The sequence below is a fragment of the Cetorhinus maximus genome, chromosome 13, assembly GCF_964194155.1.
Source record: "Cetorhinus maximus chromosome 13, sCetMax3.hap1.1, whole genome shotgun sequence".
Classification (NCBI taxonomy): domain Eukaryota; kingdom Metazoa; phylum Chordata; class Chondrichthyes; order Lamniformes; family Cetorhinidae; genus Cetorhinus; species Cetorhinus maximus.
The window spans coordinates 19338065-19355252 of record NC_135891.1 but is presented as its reverse complement, the minus strand read 5'-3'; the positions used below and the strand labels follow the sequence as shown (position 1 = coordinate 19355252).

Below are 17188 nucleotides of genomic sequence, written 5' to 3'. Positions count from 1 at the left end.
CCACTATTAATTGAGGCCCTTAAGTGGACAATTAATGCTGCTCCAGGGCCTTCATTCCGCTGCCGCTGATACTCAACTAGTATTGGATGGCGCAGTAACCATGCAAACCCTGGAAAAGCAAACCCTGGCGTGTTTCCTTGCAGGCTCCCGGTGGTGGAGGGGTCCCCCATTGTCAGGCACTCAGTATTGGGGAAACATGGGATCCCCTGCTGGAGATCCATCCCCTGTCCTTTCCTCTGACCTCCCTCCCTACTCTCCCACAACCTCCGCCCAGCGACCTCCATCCTGCCTTCACTCATCTGTAGCCTGGATCCCTCGCTGATCCTGGCCCTTTGGCGACTGCATAGTCAGCAGCAGCTGCCGCTCCCCAGTGGCGCTACTTGTAATGAAGCGTGTCGGCCCCTGCTTGGCCGGCAGCTCTAAGGAGGCGTGATTTCTCTTGATCCCAGAGAAGGCCCGCTGCTGGTTACATAAGTGCCTGACTGGCGGTGAATTCAACATGTCTTCCCCAAAGGAGGCAACGTAGGGCTCTGGCCAGTTCTCTAGCCAACGGGCGAGACCCCAATCACCTGGATTAAATTTTGCCCCATGTTAGGGAAATCTAGGCTATAATCCTATCAAAACATTGGGTAGTTTAATGTGTAAAGCATCCAGCAACTTGTGATGAGAGAGAGATACTCTGTGAACTGCACATCACCACAAGTTAACATGCCTTAATTCCCAATAAATTTGACATAGAAAGTCAGTCTGGTACTTAACAGTGCAAGAGCCTTTATAATGAGGAGATTTTAGTTCCTGCAATGCCAATAAACCTGGCCAGCCTAGAGAACAATTTAAACAGTGGGGGTCTCATTCTTTCAAGTATTATGAAGAGATTTTTAATTTTTAAAATTGTCCTTGGTATGTGAGCATCTCTGGCAAGGCGAGTGTTACTTGCCCCATCCTTAATTGCCCTTGAGAAGGTGGTGGTGAGCCTCCTTCTTGAACTACATGGTGTAGGTACACCCTCAGTGCTGTTAGGGTGGGAAATTTAAATGTTTGAATTTATTTCCCCTCCCCCTCAATCCAGTTTCTTTTCCTCTCTTTCTGTACCTGATTTGACTTTTCTTCACCCCATTTCCCCCTTGGGCATGCCTCCCTCTTCCTCATTCCTTAAACCTCATTGGTTAAGGAGACCGATTGTACATGAGGCACCAAGGAGCCGTCTCAAACCTTTTGTCGAGGTTTCAATACGCTTAGTGGCTAGGAACAGTGGAGTGTGCATTGGTTCCAGAAACATGGGACAAGGCTAGGCAAACTAGGGGTAAGGGAGGTGTGGGGGGAGGGCACAGGCCTAGGAACAAAGAATATTCAAACCTGCAGCATGATTGACTGTGACAGTATCCAATTATCTGAGGGTCAATTTTCCTCTAAAGTTACTGAGTGCTTCTTCCTCAGTCTGTCAGATTTAATCCCTTCACTGTTACCAGGGGTTTTTTAACAGAACATGTGATTCTTGCTGTTAGTTGCAGTCTAGTTATTTGGCAGAATCCTCAAGGCTTGGAAAAGCCTCTCTATTATGGTGAGCCACCCCACCCACCACACCCAGGCAATCTTTCCACAGGGAAACACCACAAAAAGCCACATCCAAAGTCAGAACAATAAAAAAAACACTGCAAATCAATAAATCGCATATGACTAATGAGCAAAAGATGCTTTTGACAAGGGCCACCAAGAACTTGGCCAAAAAGGAGGGGGAAACGCAACAGCAACAATAAAGAGTAATCCAAGAACTAGAGGTTTCCCTGCTGTCACACCATTATCATAGAAAACAGATGGAATGTAAAGGTCATTTCAGTGGGCCTGTCCACTGGCCGGAGAACCAGTGGCTACTCAATCGTGGCCATTCCAGGCACCCTACCCCACCCCACCCGATTTAAAGCAAATCTGGCACTTACTTGGTTGGCGATGGGGTCCTCACAGCATCTTCAGGGGAAATTTCCCGCCTCTGAGGCCTTCTGGTCAATCAGAGACTGGCAGCTCTCCAGTACCGGCCGCACCACCAGGAGCTGTAGCCACTGCTGGTACTGCAGTAGGCCCAGGCTGAAGATTGTCACGGGAACCATGGGGGAAAGGTAGGTGAGGCAGGACTGCTGAGACCAGTCAGGGAGGCCCTGCAAGGCTGGGCTGTCCATAAAGCACAGGCAGCCCAAGTAGGGAGGGACCCAACCCACCAGGCCACAGCATAGCCCACATGTCATGGCCTCCGCAGGTCACTGGAAGAATACCAGCGGTGGCGGGATGAGGATATTATGTGGCTCTTAAGTGGCCAATTGAGGGCCTCAATTAGTCTCTAGGCGAGAGGGCAGTTCTCCACCCTTCCCGTCACTGTTGGGGGTGGGGGGGGGGGGGGGGGGGGGGAGAGAGGGAGGAGTCAGGAAGACAACAGGGTCTTCACTTCACACCTTCCCGCTCAATTTTACAGCACCCCCACCCTCCTACAAGAGTCATAGAGCTTGGTGTGGGGTTGAAGGAAATTACAGAAATTGCGCAGCAAGGAAACCATGGATAGAATTTTTAAAAATAAGAATTTTAAATTGCATCTCATGGAGTTTTGATAAAGCATATAGGTCGAAATGGTTCCCACTGGCAGGAGGTCAGTAACCAGAGGACATAAATTTAAGGCAAGTGGCAAAAGAACCAAAGGGGGGATGTTGAAAAAAAAAACATTTTAACAGATGCAGTGATTTATGATAGTCGGGAGTGCCCTCCTGAAAAAGTAGTAGATGGAGATTCAATTATAACTTTAAAAAAAAATGAACTGGCTAATTACTTTAAGGGGAAATAGTTTCAGGGCTATCGGGAAAAGCAGATGTGTGGGACAAATTGGATAGCTCATTTAAAGAGCTGGCACAGACACAATGGGCTGAACGGTCTACTTATGTGTTACACAAATCAGAAAATATTGTACCAGGAGCCAATGCAAGTCAATGATATTGGGATAGGGGGAAACATGTAATGTGATAGCGAGAAGGACTTGGTGTGGGATAAGATATGAGCAGCTATTTTGGAGTATTAAGGACAGAAGGGCATCGGGATAATCAGATGTGGGAGGTAATGAAAAATTGTAAAGAGGCAGATGGGCTGAGGCAAAGGCAGACAATAGAATGGAGATGGACGTATGTAGTCTTTATGAAGAAGTTAGGTTAAGAACATGAGATCGAACAGGACACCCGGTGTTGCAAACAGTCTGGGGCAGGGGACAGGGAAGTAGGAGGTATGGCGAGGAATCGAAGTTCGTCAACAGGACTAGGGCAATCTTCCCAGATTTGGGTCTTCCCGAATGTTTAACTGGAAGGAATTAAGCTTGGACCAAGAATAAATATTAAATAAACAATTAGACAACATAGAAGTAGTGGGCAGCTCAGAGATAGTAATGCTTCCCAGTTCTTCCTCATTAATGTAAATATAAAGCTGACCAACATTTTCTGATGACGTTGCCAAGACAAACATGTAATTGTGGAAGAGGAACAGCTGAGTGATGAAGCTTGGAGCCTACTGAGGAAATGGTGCAGGTCTGTAAAGAGAAACCATTGCATCAGACACTTTGACTAAAATCAGGCAGGCAAGAGTAGGACTAAGTCTAGGCAGTAAAAAGGAGTCAAATAAAGCAAGGGAGACTTATGGAAATACAGAATCAGAGAATGATTACAGCACAGAAGATGGCCATTCAGCCCATCAAACCCATGCCAGCTCTCTACAAGAATAATTTAATGAGTCTATTTAATTTAATAAGTTTCTATTCCTTGCAACAATAAATTAAACCATTGAATGACAACCTGTGACCCTGGCCATCCAGCCAATAAACCCAATGGCAATCCTTTTTATACTTATGGGCAAAATTTTCCCTTCATCAGGCGGGCCCGGAGTAGCCGTGAAATGGACCGCCGCCCGTGATTGGGCCTCGACCGCGAGTTCACGCTGGCCAATTAACGGCCAGCCAGCGTGAAACGCACGCTGAGAACCTCAGCGCTGCAGGGGTGGGGGCGGGAGGAGCGCGAGAACTAAAGTCTGTGCATGCGTGAGGGAGCTCCCTGAAGACACAGAGCTGCCTCAGGGAGCTGAAGAACTTCACGGTCAAAAATAAGGGAAACATGTCCCCCACATGTGACTCAGTCAAATGACAGGGACATATTAAATATGATGTTTAAAAAATTTTATTTTTATTTTAATTACTGCTGAAAACCTCATCCCCCCCACCGTGGATGATGTTTCCTAAAAAATCCAAAGGCTGCTTGGCCATTTTCCCGACCACCAAGCAAAAGATTTAACGGGTAGCGAAAAATACTACTTAATTAATCGATTAATGGGCTTAATTGCCCTCTTAACTGTCGGCGGGCCCGCTGCCGACTCTAGCGTGCACCCGCCAACTGAAATGTGGCGTGAGTGCGCAATGACACCAGGATGCCTGCCCGATGTCATCGCACGCTATTTTACGCCCGATCAGGTCGGGTGCGCGCCTGCCCATGGGACTTGAAATTCTGCTGTAGGCCTGGTAGTCTGGAAAAGGCTAGTTTTAGCACCTTCACTCACTAGTGGATAAATCATAAATTGGAACTTTAAGATCTGTTGATGGTAAGAACTTGAAATAGGAAACTTAATCTGAATGGATTAAAATTCATACTTGACCCCAAGACCCAGTGGTATGTACCTCAGACTGAATGCCCTTCACCGATAGCTAATTAGTTCTTCAAATACTATTAATGGTCTGCAGTATCTATCATTAAAACAAGCCGAACATCTATCAGTGCCATCCATCCCAGCTAACAGTTAACTGGAAAGAGTGGGTGGAAAAGAAACACAAGATTATTGTTTTATTCCAACTGTTAATGTTTCTAAATTATGGGAAGAAAGACCACACCCGGACATTACCACATTTCTTTCCCTTTCTCAAGTAGTCTGACTTTTAACCAGTGCACCACCCACTTACATCTGAATTTAAGAACATGACAAAGCCCAATTTCCCAAAACTCATTCAAAACCAAAATCGGCCACATTAGTCTCTGATAATTATATAACCAATTATAGAATGGACTTAAACATTCAACCAATGCCAACTTTTCTTTCTTTCCTTGCCTCATCATCATCCACTTCAGGCCTGCATTACTAATTATTTTGTTGTGTAATCCCTCTTGCTTTTCATCCTATCAAAGACCTTCGCTTTGTTTTTTTTCCCCCCCCATCCTCCTCCATTTCACTTGCTTTAAATTTACTACATTTCTAACTTTTCCCAGTTCTGATTAAGGGTCATTGACCTGAAATGTGAACTCTGTTTCTCACTCCACAAATGCTGCCAGAGCTGCTGAGTATCTGCAGCATTTTCTGTCTTTTAGATTTCTATCATCCGTAGCATTTTGCTCTTGTCTAACTTTGGGGCATGTAAGGAGCCTAGAAACTGTTTCAGCATGTCTACCTGTGGCATTTTGATGCAGTCACCTCTTTACCATTTTACTTCTGGGCTTGACATCAAATGTGAGGAACTTGGCATAATGGGGACTCACATGAAAGTAAATTAATTCCAGCATTTAAAGGGTGAATCTTTTTTGATATAGATACAGCAATTCCAGAATGTGGACTCAGGATGCTCTAAGTCTGCACCTCAGTGTAATGGTACCTCATGTGATGTACTGCTGGGGACAGTGCGGAGCCAGACAGAGGTACATATCCGCAGTAACAGAAGGTAGAAATCTACTGCTGCCAAAAAGGTGGCTGGAAGTGGCCAAGGAGGTCAGCAGCAGGAACATTGTGTCTTGTTCGTGGGTACAGTACATGAAGTGCTTTAATGACCTAACCCAGTTAGTAAAGGTGAGTATTATTGCATTACACAGCTCCCTCCCCCTTAATTTCCTATCAAATCTACTCCATCATATTGCTCCTCACACCCACTTAAAGTATACCATTCACTATCTATGCATTTCCTCAAACTTCCATCTATCACCTCGTCCTTATGCAACGTGATGCTTTCCCATCATGGTCACCCTCAACAAATGCTCTCAATCCATCGAGAGAACACATGCCATTACTATACTTCATAAATCCATTGTTACCCTTCTTGCTGGAAGAAATGGGAGCACAGAACACAAGGATGTAGGAGAGAACTTAAGGTGCTCTTCCCCAAATCTTACAGTTTACAACCACAGGACAGAAGCACTGGAGAAGTATGAGGAAATGAATAGAAAGTGAATGGTGTACTTTTAAGTGGAATGTGAGGAGCAATATGATGGAATGCGAAAGAGTGTACTCTTGGCTTAGGGAATCCCTCCCCTGCCTAGTGCTTCCTGGTGGACATCACGCTGGGTGGGCCTTAATTGGCCCGCCCACGTAAAATGGCAGTGCGCCCCCGATTCTTCCCTCAATTGCAGCAATGAGTGAAACATGATCATCTTCATTAAGGTAAGTTGCAACATTCTTACCTTGACTGTACTAATTCATATCTTCTCTCTCCAGCAGAGCTTTCATGCACACATTCGTGGATGAAAATTCAGAGGAGCTCAGACCTTCTAAGTGTGCACTATCACTGGACACATCCTTACCACGCAGCAGCCCAGATTGGTGGGTCCAAATAGGCAGCTATTTGGGATGTCCCCTGGTGACTCACACTTCACAACTGAGCAAAAGCAGACCCATGGCGGAGACAGCTGTGGAGAGTCTGTGTTGGAGCGTGCATCCCTCTCCAAACTCTACTTAATTGGACACAAATGCTGAATGCCAGCAGGATAGTGATGAAAAGTATAATTATTAAGCAGCAAGAGAAAACCTATGACGTACTGACAAGCTTTCCGTGCACACTGTCCATGACTGCAAAGAGAATGGAGGCACTTCAACTTCTTCCCATTGCCCCTCAGTCAGTACCTGACATGTTGCTTCCTCTGCTGATGCCAGAGTCTGTCGCTGCACAGGTCTAGGCAGAACAGTCTTTGACAAAGACCTCACAGGCTCCAAAATCCAGAAGCTGTTTACAAAGAGCATACCGGCAATCAGAGCAGGGATTTGTGCAGCCTGCTTCTACCTCTGCTGAACCACACAGAAGCAGTAGGAAAAGGAGGAGCAAGGCTTTGTAGTTGCACAAGGGTAGGCACATGGGAGTGTGTTACGTCAAGGTTTCCACATTATTGGTTGCAAGTTGCTTTTCCAGTTGTTTGATAATAGGAATGGACAGGAAGGTGGGAGAGGAGGGATGAACTAATGTACAGTGGGTGGTTGGCTGGTAGCAAGACTGCTTTATGTCAGTGGGCTGAAGGTGGTTTTTGGATGTGGGTGTTATATGAGGTGAATGATGGCAACTAACTGAACATTAAGGTTATGAGGACCAATGTGCACTGCTGATGTTATTCCTTATTCTCCTTGGAATCGCTCACAGATGATCGTTCATAGTGCCTTTCTCTACCTTCAGCTCCAATTCTCACTGTTGCTCAATGTTGTGTGCAGAGCACAGCACACCTCAATTAATCTGGAGATCCTAACTGCTGAATACGGAAGCACATCTCCAGGCATCTGAAGTGCATTTTAATATGCCGATCACTTGTTTTATGACACAACTGGGTTGGGTTAATGTCAGATGTCATCAACCAAGTTTGACAGGGGTACCCCTCATCACCTAGCAACCATTCCTTAAGTTTGCTTCCAGGTCCAAAGAGCTGAGGGAGTTTGGGCTACCACAAAGCGAAAGCATCATGGCAGCTTCCTGAGAATCTGGTGCACACCTGTATAAGCCTTTTGAAATATTTACGCACATTGAAACCTCTTGTGGCTGATATTCATTATGATTGTTGCTCATGGTCCAAACTAAGGCTGCCAAGGTGCTAACCACACTGATCGGAGTCTCAAAATGTCCAAGTACTCCTTCTTCAGTGGAAGGTAAGAAAACAGTTGTGAGCGAGGCGTATTTAATTGCAAAAATTTGCAATTTTTACCTGATTTATAATGGGCCTTACAAATTTGTTTTGTGTTTGTATCTTGGTTACAATGGCAAGTTTCAGGAAGGCTGAGAAACCAGTGCAGACACCATTAAATTTGAAAGGATATTGATATATTACTATAATGTAAATTGGTAAACCACTTCCTCCAAAGGGATTATGTGCAGCCTGCCTAACGAACTGGAGTTAAACCCAAAAATCAACAGTTGGAGCTGACTTCTGGATGCTGTGTCATGACAGCGGATCGCAGCCTAGAATTACTTGCAGACATATTGAGCTTTAGAAGTGAGACCTATTTTTAAAAAAAAACCTACAAGCAATGGCTGAAAATGTAAAGTGTAACCACTTGCTGAAAAATTCCTATGTGGATTACACTTGACCGACTAGTCCAGAGAGAATGGAATGTCACACCTAAAAAGGTATCAAGGCCTACTTCAGATAGAGATACTTCAAAGGAAGAGATGCAATGCAAAAAAACTTAACTTTAATCACCTGTGGGCTGTGGAGACAATGGAGACTGGTTACCATCTCAGCAGAAACCATCTCCTGTTGAGTTCCATCTCAGATTGAGGACATGATCTGAGTTGAAAGGAAGCAAATTCTGAGCAAAAGACATGTTTGTTTTTCCCTTCCAGGAATACACAAGAAAGGGGGTTAAAAGCCAGCTGCAAGCCAGGTGTGTGTGCGCTAGTTCTGGTGTGCTTGTTCTGGTGTGCTAGTGTGTGCTGTGAAGATCATAGCTGAAGAACCTCAACTAGGCACCCCTGCAGCTTGCAGGTAAAGAAGAAGTCTTTCTCTGTTGCTGGAGGCAAGTTAGCAAAGCCACAGTCAAGAGGAAACCAGGGCAGCTCCTTCAGCTAACCTGCAGAACCAAGTGTCTCCAAACCAACTGCTCAACCGCCAAAGTCAGCTCTAATGGAATCACCCTGCTTAATGGCCACGACATTTTGCCATCTACTCCTCATGGACAAGCCAAAGACCGATTTGTATTTTTTTTTAAACTTTTATTTTTAGGCTGAACTTCTCATTTCTAACCTGTGTGTATGTGTCTTGTGTTTTTATTATTTTTTCTCGGGTTTTTAGTAACTAATAAGCTTACTTTTTCTTTGACTCAAGAAAACCTGCTTAAATTGGCTCCTTCTAAAACATCAATACATTTGGACTGAATCCACGAGGGAATGGATCCTTTTTTAAGTTAACCTTGTTATAACCAACCGGGTGGGGACTGAATAAAGAAGGGGAGCCAGTTCATCTGTCCTCGCCAAGCAGCATTAACAATTTGGGGTATCTTGTCCGGGATCATAACGAATTGGGGGACTTTGCCTGGGCACCAGTCATAACAACTGACATTTTCACTAAACCCAACTTACCAATTGCACCTAAATGCATGCATTCTTCAGTGTTAAAACTGCCCCTCCCATAATGCTATCTTTCACAACAGCTAGCCTGTGAAATTTAGCAAATTCATTTTTCAAAACCATATTATAATAACATTGAAAAGGCAGCCCTTTCTTACAGGTCAATAGTGACTACACTTCAAAAGAACTTCATAGGTAAAGTGTCTTGAGTCATTCAATGGTCATGAAAGGTGCTATATAAATGCAAGCCTTTCTTTTTAACTGCACAATCTGAAATGATGAATGTTCCTAATATGTCAGGATCAAAAGAGGGATATTTGCAATGTTATAAAAAACCTGAGATCATGTAGTAGAAACTTTCAAAAGAGGACTATCATTTTGCTTTCAAAATGTTATAGGACTGTAACGCCTCACTTTAAAATAAAGACTAAAAGTACCTAGAAATTTATCCACACAGCTCCCATTTTTAGAGCATTGAACAGCCATATCCTTGAATATGGCAGGTAGGAATTTGCATGCTAATAACAAACTGGAAGTGCAAATTCTGCTATATTGGTAGAGGCAAAAAAAGGCATGTAGTACCAAGATACATGCAAATAGGCATTGGCTAGTTTGCATATGGAATAAGGGGCCCAAATACCTGTTTAAGGTCTGCGCTGCAACACTGGTTTTCCTCCCCAAGACCGCCAAAGCTGACTGCGCACAGAAAATCAAGACTTGAGGGGCAAGGGTGAGATCAAACTGTGGCACTGCTGGTACTAAAACTTCAACACACTCACACACCTGATACATTGCACATACAATACCAAAGGGGAAGAGCATTGTGCGTTTGCTTAAATATATACCGTTCGCCGCCTTCCGCTAGCCCTCCCAATTAAGAAGCAACAATTTTTTTTACAACTTCCACAAAATCAAAATTTTTCTAATTCTACCTTTCTTCAAAAAATCTGTAACAGACTCACTTTATAAACCAACACTCACTGAGAAATGACTGGATAAGATTGAACATTGCAAAAATAACCTCCCCCTCAGAAATAATTTTTTAAAAACCTCTTACACTCTGGTCTTAAACTGATATCAGTTCGGCAATGTTAGGTCAGATTGCTCAGCTGAAACTAAAACAATCAATTAATTGAACACAGGTTTAGCAGAGCAAAAAAAAAAATCACATCACAAATATATTAATGTCAGTAGCAAAAGTAGTTATTCATGTGAAACCTTACCTATTGGCAGTAGTACTTACAGAGCCTATGAAAATTGTTGCTGTTCATTTGCTGAAAGATTAGGAAATACAGCATCAACAGTTCCACCTTGCAGTCCTTTAAATCGACATGGTAAGGCACGTGAGTTTTGAGTCATTCAAGAATTTTGGTACTAGCCTTCTACAGCCACTGCCAAGTATTGGCTAATCAAAGCAAGCCTATTTGGAATGCAAGAACACTACTATATGAGAAAAAAAAAGTGTTGAATTTGGACACTAAATTGTTTTTCCTTTCTGTTGTTTGCAGAATTGTGACCAGTGTTGCCAAACCCTTCTGCACTATTTCCCCCTCCAGACAGTGGATTACCATTGAAAACTTGCAGATTGGGCAGTTAAATGACAAATGAACTCTGACATAGATAAAAGTCAGTGAAGCACTCAGACGGGAAAAACAGAGACATAACCCGAAAAAATTAAGAGATTGAGTAGGACGGACAAGCAAATGGATCGAGGGATACTGGCAAACAAATCATTTAAAGCAGTACTGTACGTCTCCAAAATGTGGGGCATATTTCTAGGTGCATAAAATTCAAAAGTAGCAAAGTTATGGTAAACTTGTGTAAAACCTTGATCAGGCTGCACTTAAGAGTACTGTGCATAGTCTGGTCTCCAGACTATAAAAGGATATAGAAGCATTGGAGAGAGTACAAGAAAAGATTTACAAGGATGGTACCAGAACAAGGTTTACAGCTATCAGGAAAGATTAAACAGCTGATATTTTGAATGGGTTGGACAGGGTAGGTACAGAGAGAATGTTTCCACTTGTTGGAAAATCTACAACTAGGAGCCATAAATACAAGAGAGTTACTAATAAATCCAACAGGGCAATAAGGAGAAAAATTCTTCAGTCATAGAATGGTTAGAATGTGGGACTCGCTACCACAGGAAGTGGTTGAGGCCAGTAGCCTAGATACCTTGAAAAGGAAACTAGACAAGCACATGAGGAAATTGAAAACAAATATATGCTGAAAGGCTGAGATGAAGTAGGTGAAATGAGAGGAGACCAGAGCAGAGAATAAATGGCAGACCAAACTGGTTGGACATAATAGATTGTTTCTGTGTTATATTCTTTGCAATATACACAGTGCTATAAAAATTGAACATCCATTGCTAACGAATCAAGAAATATTGCTTAAAATGTCTCACCCTGAAATTGTTCTCTCTTCTGGTCTCACATGAATTTAGTCTGCCCTTCCACCCTTCCCGGGTTTGTCTTCAGCTCTTGTGTTCCACATACACTTTGGCCCAGATTTTGGTCCCCGAGTTAGGTTCAGCAAATTTAAAAATGGCCTGTCACAGGTTGGATTTTCGGTCGGGAGGGTAAGGGTCTTTAGGGGGGCGTGGCAGGGTGGCGGGCTGAAATGGGAGTCAGGGCGTGCGACCCTGGAGCGAGTGCAAAGGCTGCCAGATGCAGAGGCGGGCTGGGCGCAAGGCCTGCCTCTGCGCTTTGGCACTGTGTTTAAATCATTAAATAAAGATAGTGAAACAAAAAAACATTCCTCCAGCCTTCACCGCTCAAACCCCCTCACCCCCTACCACACACTCCGTATACCCCATCCATGCCAACCCATGCCCCCATGTCAACTTAGTGCCAAGTCATGCCACCCCTGCCACCTCCATGAATTGCACAAGCACAATGGGATGGGACATGTCGGGTTTGAGGGTGGGACGTTGAGATTTCAGCCATTTCCGGGATTTTCGCCATTCAGGAAAGCCTCTCCCTCGTGGTGAAAACCTGGGCCTTTATTTCTCTTTTCGGGCTCTCACACACCTCCTCTCAGCAAATCCCTTTCCCAGTCTCCTCGCAAGTATTTCTCTCATGGACTCTGTAAATTTGCCTCTCCTTCCTTCTCATGGAAATCTAATGCCTGGCTTCAGGATTCTGAACCCCTCAAAATGACGACAGAAGAGGAACTGAGATCTGGAATTTTACCGGCACGTCATGGATCCTGCCAATGGGACCAAATGCGAGTAGAGCCCACATGAGCAACAGCAGATTGGAGCAGATTTTACCAGCGACAGCCAATTGTGAAGCTGCTAACAGGGAACACCATCCAGTTAGGTACAGAGGCCTGCCTCTCCAAGGTGCCGGCTCTTGCTCTGCAGCCTCAGCAGCACCGCCAACAGCTGCTGCAGGGGCCACAGGGAGAAGGAGAGGACACGTCCATGTTGAGGTGCTGGTAAGATTTTTTTTTCAATGTTTCTGGGTCAGGCAGATGAACCCCAACAATCAGAGGGGGTGAAGCTGCCAGAAGTAGGGTTGGAGCAGACAGGCAGGCTGGGGTTTGATGGCCATTGCCAGGGTCCCTGTCTCAGATATGGAGCATCCTGGAAGGAATGCTCCCCAGGAAAACACTGGGAGACCACCTTGATGTACCTGTCGGTTTCCTCACGTGGGAGGGGGCCATTCTGATGCCAATAAAGTGCTGGTGATGACACAGAATGGCTGTTAATAGGGCAATTAATTATCTTAATTGGTCACACACCTCCAGTCGACAGGTGCCAAGCTGCTGCCATTCCGCCCTTTCGAAATATCCCATACAGCGAAAAAAATGATCGTGACAAGTGGCGAAGACCAATCCAGGTTGGGAAGGATAGCTGGCATGTGCAAACAGCTCTTTTTCTTCTTTGTTCTCTCTTCTTCTGTGTCGCACATCTTCACAACTTCTTAAGCTACCCAAGAGCGTTGGACCAAAGTCAGCATGTATCCACCCTTAGGAGTTTCTCTCCACTGCCTGCTAAAATGGCTTCCTTCAAAAGTTTATCCTTTATACCCATTCTTTAGGGGTGGTCTTGGGTGTTATATTGGCAAAACTTAATTGCCCTGTAAAAATTCTTATTAATATAAAGTGTCCAATGGTGTGTCACAGTCTTTGTTTAAACCATGGAGTAAGTCTGCCTATAAGTTACCTTCCACCTTCCATGGCCTGCTTTCACCTTTGCAGCTACAACATGCTCAGGGTTGATTTTGCTTATCTCTTTCCATTTCTCATGGCCAAGTCCACACCTCCCTTGGCCTGCAGGCATACTTTCAGGGCCTCGTTGTTCATATTTGCCTATTATTAGATGCTTAGTCAGATGTTTAACTAGTTAATAAGCTGTTCATAAGGGCTGGTCTGATTCCTTATCAGACTATTGAACCAATGTATGATTCACCTCTAATTCACTTACACACAATAATTAACTTTCACATCCCAGCAAGCATCTTAATTAAGCAAGGTTAACTGAAAATCCAAACACAGCTTTGGAGAATGGTTATTTGCATTAAGTATCTATCCATTTGCTCTCCCACTATTACAGAGGCCTCTTCTGACCATGGCATCCTTTTTGGGTTTTTGACAGGTGTCATAGCCTAAGAATTCCACCAGTGTTGTTTCCAGAGAAACAAAACTTCTAAGCAGTTTCCAGTAATATATAACTTACTGCACTAATCTATTCCTTAACCAATTTTAAGATGCCTCCTAAATATATGTTTATTCTCAACATATCACTAATTTCTAACGCCCTCTTTAATATAACAATACAATGCATATCTACTGATCCATGTGTAATTCATTCCACATTCTGTGTAATCAAAACAAAACTGTTCAGTTTCCCTCCTCTGTGCCCTCTGGATCAGAAATATATTTAATTGGATAACTCTTCTGTCACAGCACACAGTTCCAAATTAGAGATTATTAGAAGACACATTTGCAATGCCAAACTTGGGCAGTGTCTCTTTTCAGCATGTCTTGATTAACTGAGTAATTGCAATTAAGGTAACAGGCAAATGCTTATTGTGTCAGATATGAGTGCACAAGTCACAAAATTAACAATGAATTAATAGGTTAAAAAGGCACCAATGAAGAAGCAGCAGTTAAGACATTACAGACAATAGTATCACTCAAATACTTTTTTTGATATGATTTCAGCATTGTTTTGGTTTCCCAGAGTGTGTAGGATATATATCCAAACTTAAAATTCACAAGATAATAGACAAAAATGTATAATGTTATAAAAGAATCTTTCAGACTTGCAAGCCTACTTCCTTCTTGGACCCTGGATTTGTTTTTGTTCCTCCATTCCCTGGCCTCCTCTGGAGGTCCCCAGCATCACAGATGCCAGTCTTCAGCCAATTCCGATTTACTCTGCATGATATCAAGAAACGGCCGAAGGCACTGGATACAGCAAAGGCAATGGGCCCTGACAATATTCCAGCAATAGTACTGAAAACTTGTGCTCCAGAACTTGCTTCGCCCCTAGCCAAGCTGTTTCAGTACAGCTACAACACTGGCATCTACCCAGCTATATGGAAAATTGCCCAGGTATGTCTTATACACAAAAAGCAGGACAAATTCATCCCGGCCAATTACTGCCCCATCAGTCTACTCTCAATCATCAGTAAAGTGATGGAAGGGGTCATTAACAGTACTATCAAGCAGTACTTACTTAGCAATAACCTGCTCACTGACACTCAGTTTGGGTTCCGCCAGGACCACTTAGCTCCTGACCTCATTACAGCCTTGGTTCAAACGTGGACCAAAAGAGTTGAACTCCCGAGGTGAGGTGAGAGTGACTGCCCTTGACATCAAGGCCACATTTGACTGGCTGTGGCATCAAGGAGCCCTAGCAAAACTAGAGTCAATAGGAATCAGAGGGAAAACTCGCCGCTGGTTGGAATCATACCTAGCACAAAGGAAGATGGTTGTGGTTGTTGAAGTCAGTCATCTCAGCTCCAGGACATCACTGCAGGAGTTCCTCAGGGTAGTGTCCTCGGCCCAACCATCTTCAGTTGCTTCAGCAATGACCTTCCTTCCATCATAAGGTCTGAAGGGGGATGTTTGCTGATGATTGCACAATGTTCAGCACCATTCGCGATTCCTCAGAAACTGAAGAAGTCCATATCCAAATGCAGCAAGACCTGGACAATATCCAGGCTTGGGCTGACAAGTGGCAAGTAACATTCATGCCACACAAGTGCCATGCAATGACCAATTCCAACAAGAGAATCTAACTATCGCCCCTTGACATTCAGTAGCATCACCATCACTAAATCCCCCATTATCAACATCCTGGGAGTTAACATTGACCAGAAACTGAACTAGGCTAGCTATATAAATACTATGGCTACAAGGGCAGTGCAGAGGTTAAGAATCCTGTGGCGAGTAATTCATCTCCTAACTCCCCAAAACCTGTCCACCATCTACAAGGCACAAGTCAGGAGTGTGATGGAATACCCTCCACTCGCCTGGATGAGTGCGGCTTCAACAACACTCAAGAAGCTTGAAACCGTCCAGGACAAAGCAGCCCGCTTGATTGGCACCACATCCACAAACATTCACTCCCTCCACCACCAATGCACAGTGGCTGCAGTGTGTACCATCTACAAGATGCACTGCAGGAAATCACAATCCTCCTCAGACAGCACAACCACAACCACTACCATCTAGAAGTACAAGGGCAGCGCACAGATAGTAACACCACCAACTGGAAGTTCCTCTCCAAGTCACTCACCATCCTGACCTGGAAATATATCACCATTCCTTCACTGTCACTGGATCAAAATCCTGGAGCTCCCTCCCTAACAGCACTGTGGGGGTACCTACACCACATGGACTGCAGCGGTTCAAGGGGGCAGCTCACCACCACCTTCTCAAGGGCAATTTGGGATGGGTAACAAATGCTGGCCTAGCCAGTGGGGCCCATATCCCATGAACAAATTTTTAAAAACTCAGAATGTATTATCTACGGCTTCTCATGCCAGCTCCAGCCTTATTTCAGCCTTGACCCCTTTTTGGCCACGTGCCAAATTTTCCATTTTTTTCTCATTTATTCTTTCATGGGATGTGGGCGTCTCTGGCAAGACCAGCATTTGTTGCCCATCCTTAACTGCTCTTGAACTGAGTGACTTGTAATACCATTTGTTAGGAAATAGAGGCAGTTTAAGTTGTATTTGTATTTGTGGGTGTTAGGAATGTTTTTGCTTTAATGCCTAAGTTTATTTGTTTAGTTCTGTATTTGTGTGTTAAGAAAAGATCAAGTTGAGTTTAGTTTCACTTTAAAAGGTGAAACCTGGGATCTAGTTTCATTTTTGAGACAGATAACAGGTCTAAAACTGTTTGTATACCTGCATTTCTTATAAGTTTTATGACTGCTGAAGTGAAGTTAAAGCAGACACAAGAGCAGAAAAACTGTGCTGTTGCCTAGCAACAGGGGTCCAGGGAGGGAGATCCACCCACACATGCACACACACACACACAAAAAACGGCAGTTTGAGGGCAGGGTGCCAGGACAGGTAGGACATGAAGAGGGGCAGATAGCAAGTCCCAAACTGAAATAGAAGCCAGGACTCCAGAGAAAATGGACACTGGGAGAGGGAGCTGCAGAGTGAGAGCATATTTCCCCAAAGAACTGAAAGGTCCCAAGGCCAACGAGTGAGACAGAAACATGAGAAAGTCCCAAGAAGACCTTCTAGTCAAAGGAAGGACAAGAACCTGGAAAGAGTCCTGTTAAGTGAAACATAGAAACATAGAAAATAGGAGCAGGAGTAGGCCATTCCGTCCTTCGAGCCTGCTCCACCATTCATTATGATCATGGCTGATCGTCTAACTCAACAGCCTGCTCCCGCTTTCTCC

The 17188-nt window shown here is 44.1% G+C and overlaps 1 protein-coding gene across 12 annotated transcripts in view; it reads right to left on the bottom strand.

Annotated features, from left to right (window-relative positions):
- The window catches only part of slco4a1 (solute carrier organic anion transporter family, member 4A1), a 183881-nt gene that overhangs the window by 75388 nt on the left and 91305 nt on the right, over positions 1-17188 (bottom strand). For 2 of the 12 annotated variants that reach the window (XM_078555062.1, XM_078555067.1), the window contains exon 3: positions 3463-3556. The exons of 9 other annotated variants lie outside the window; for them this stretch is intronic. The gene's annotated coding sequence lies outside the window, so the exon portion shown is untranslated. Of the gene's footprint in view, positions 1-3462; positions 3557-10556; positions 10620-17188 lie in introns of those variants that run through there. One more of the 12 variants, XM_078555069.1, reaches the window with a different exon arrangement.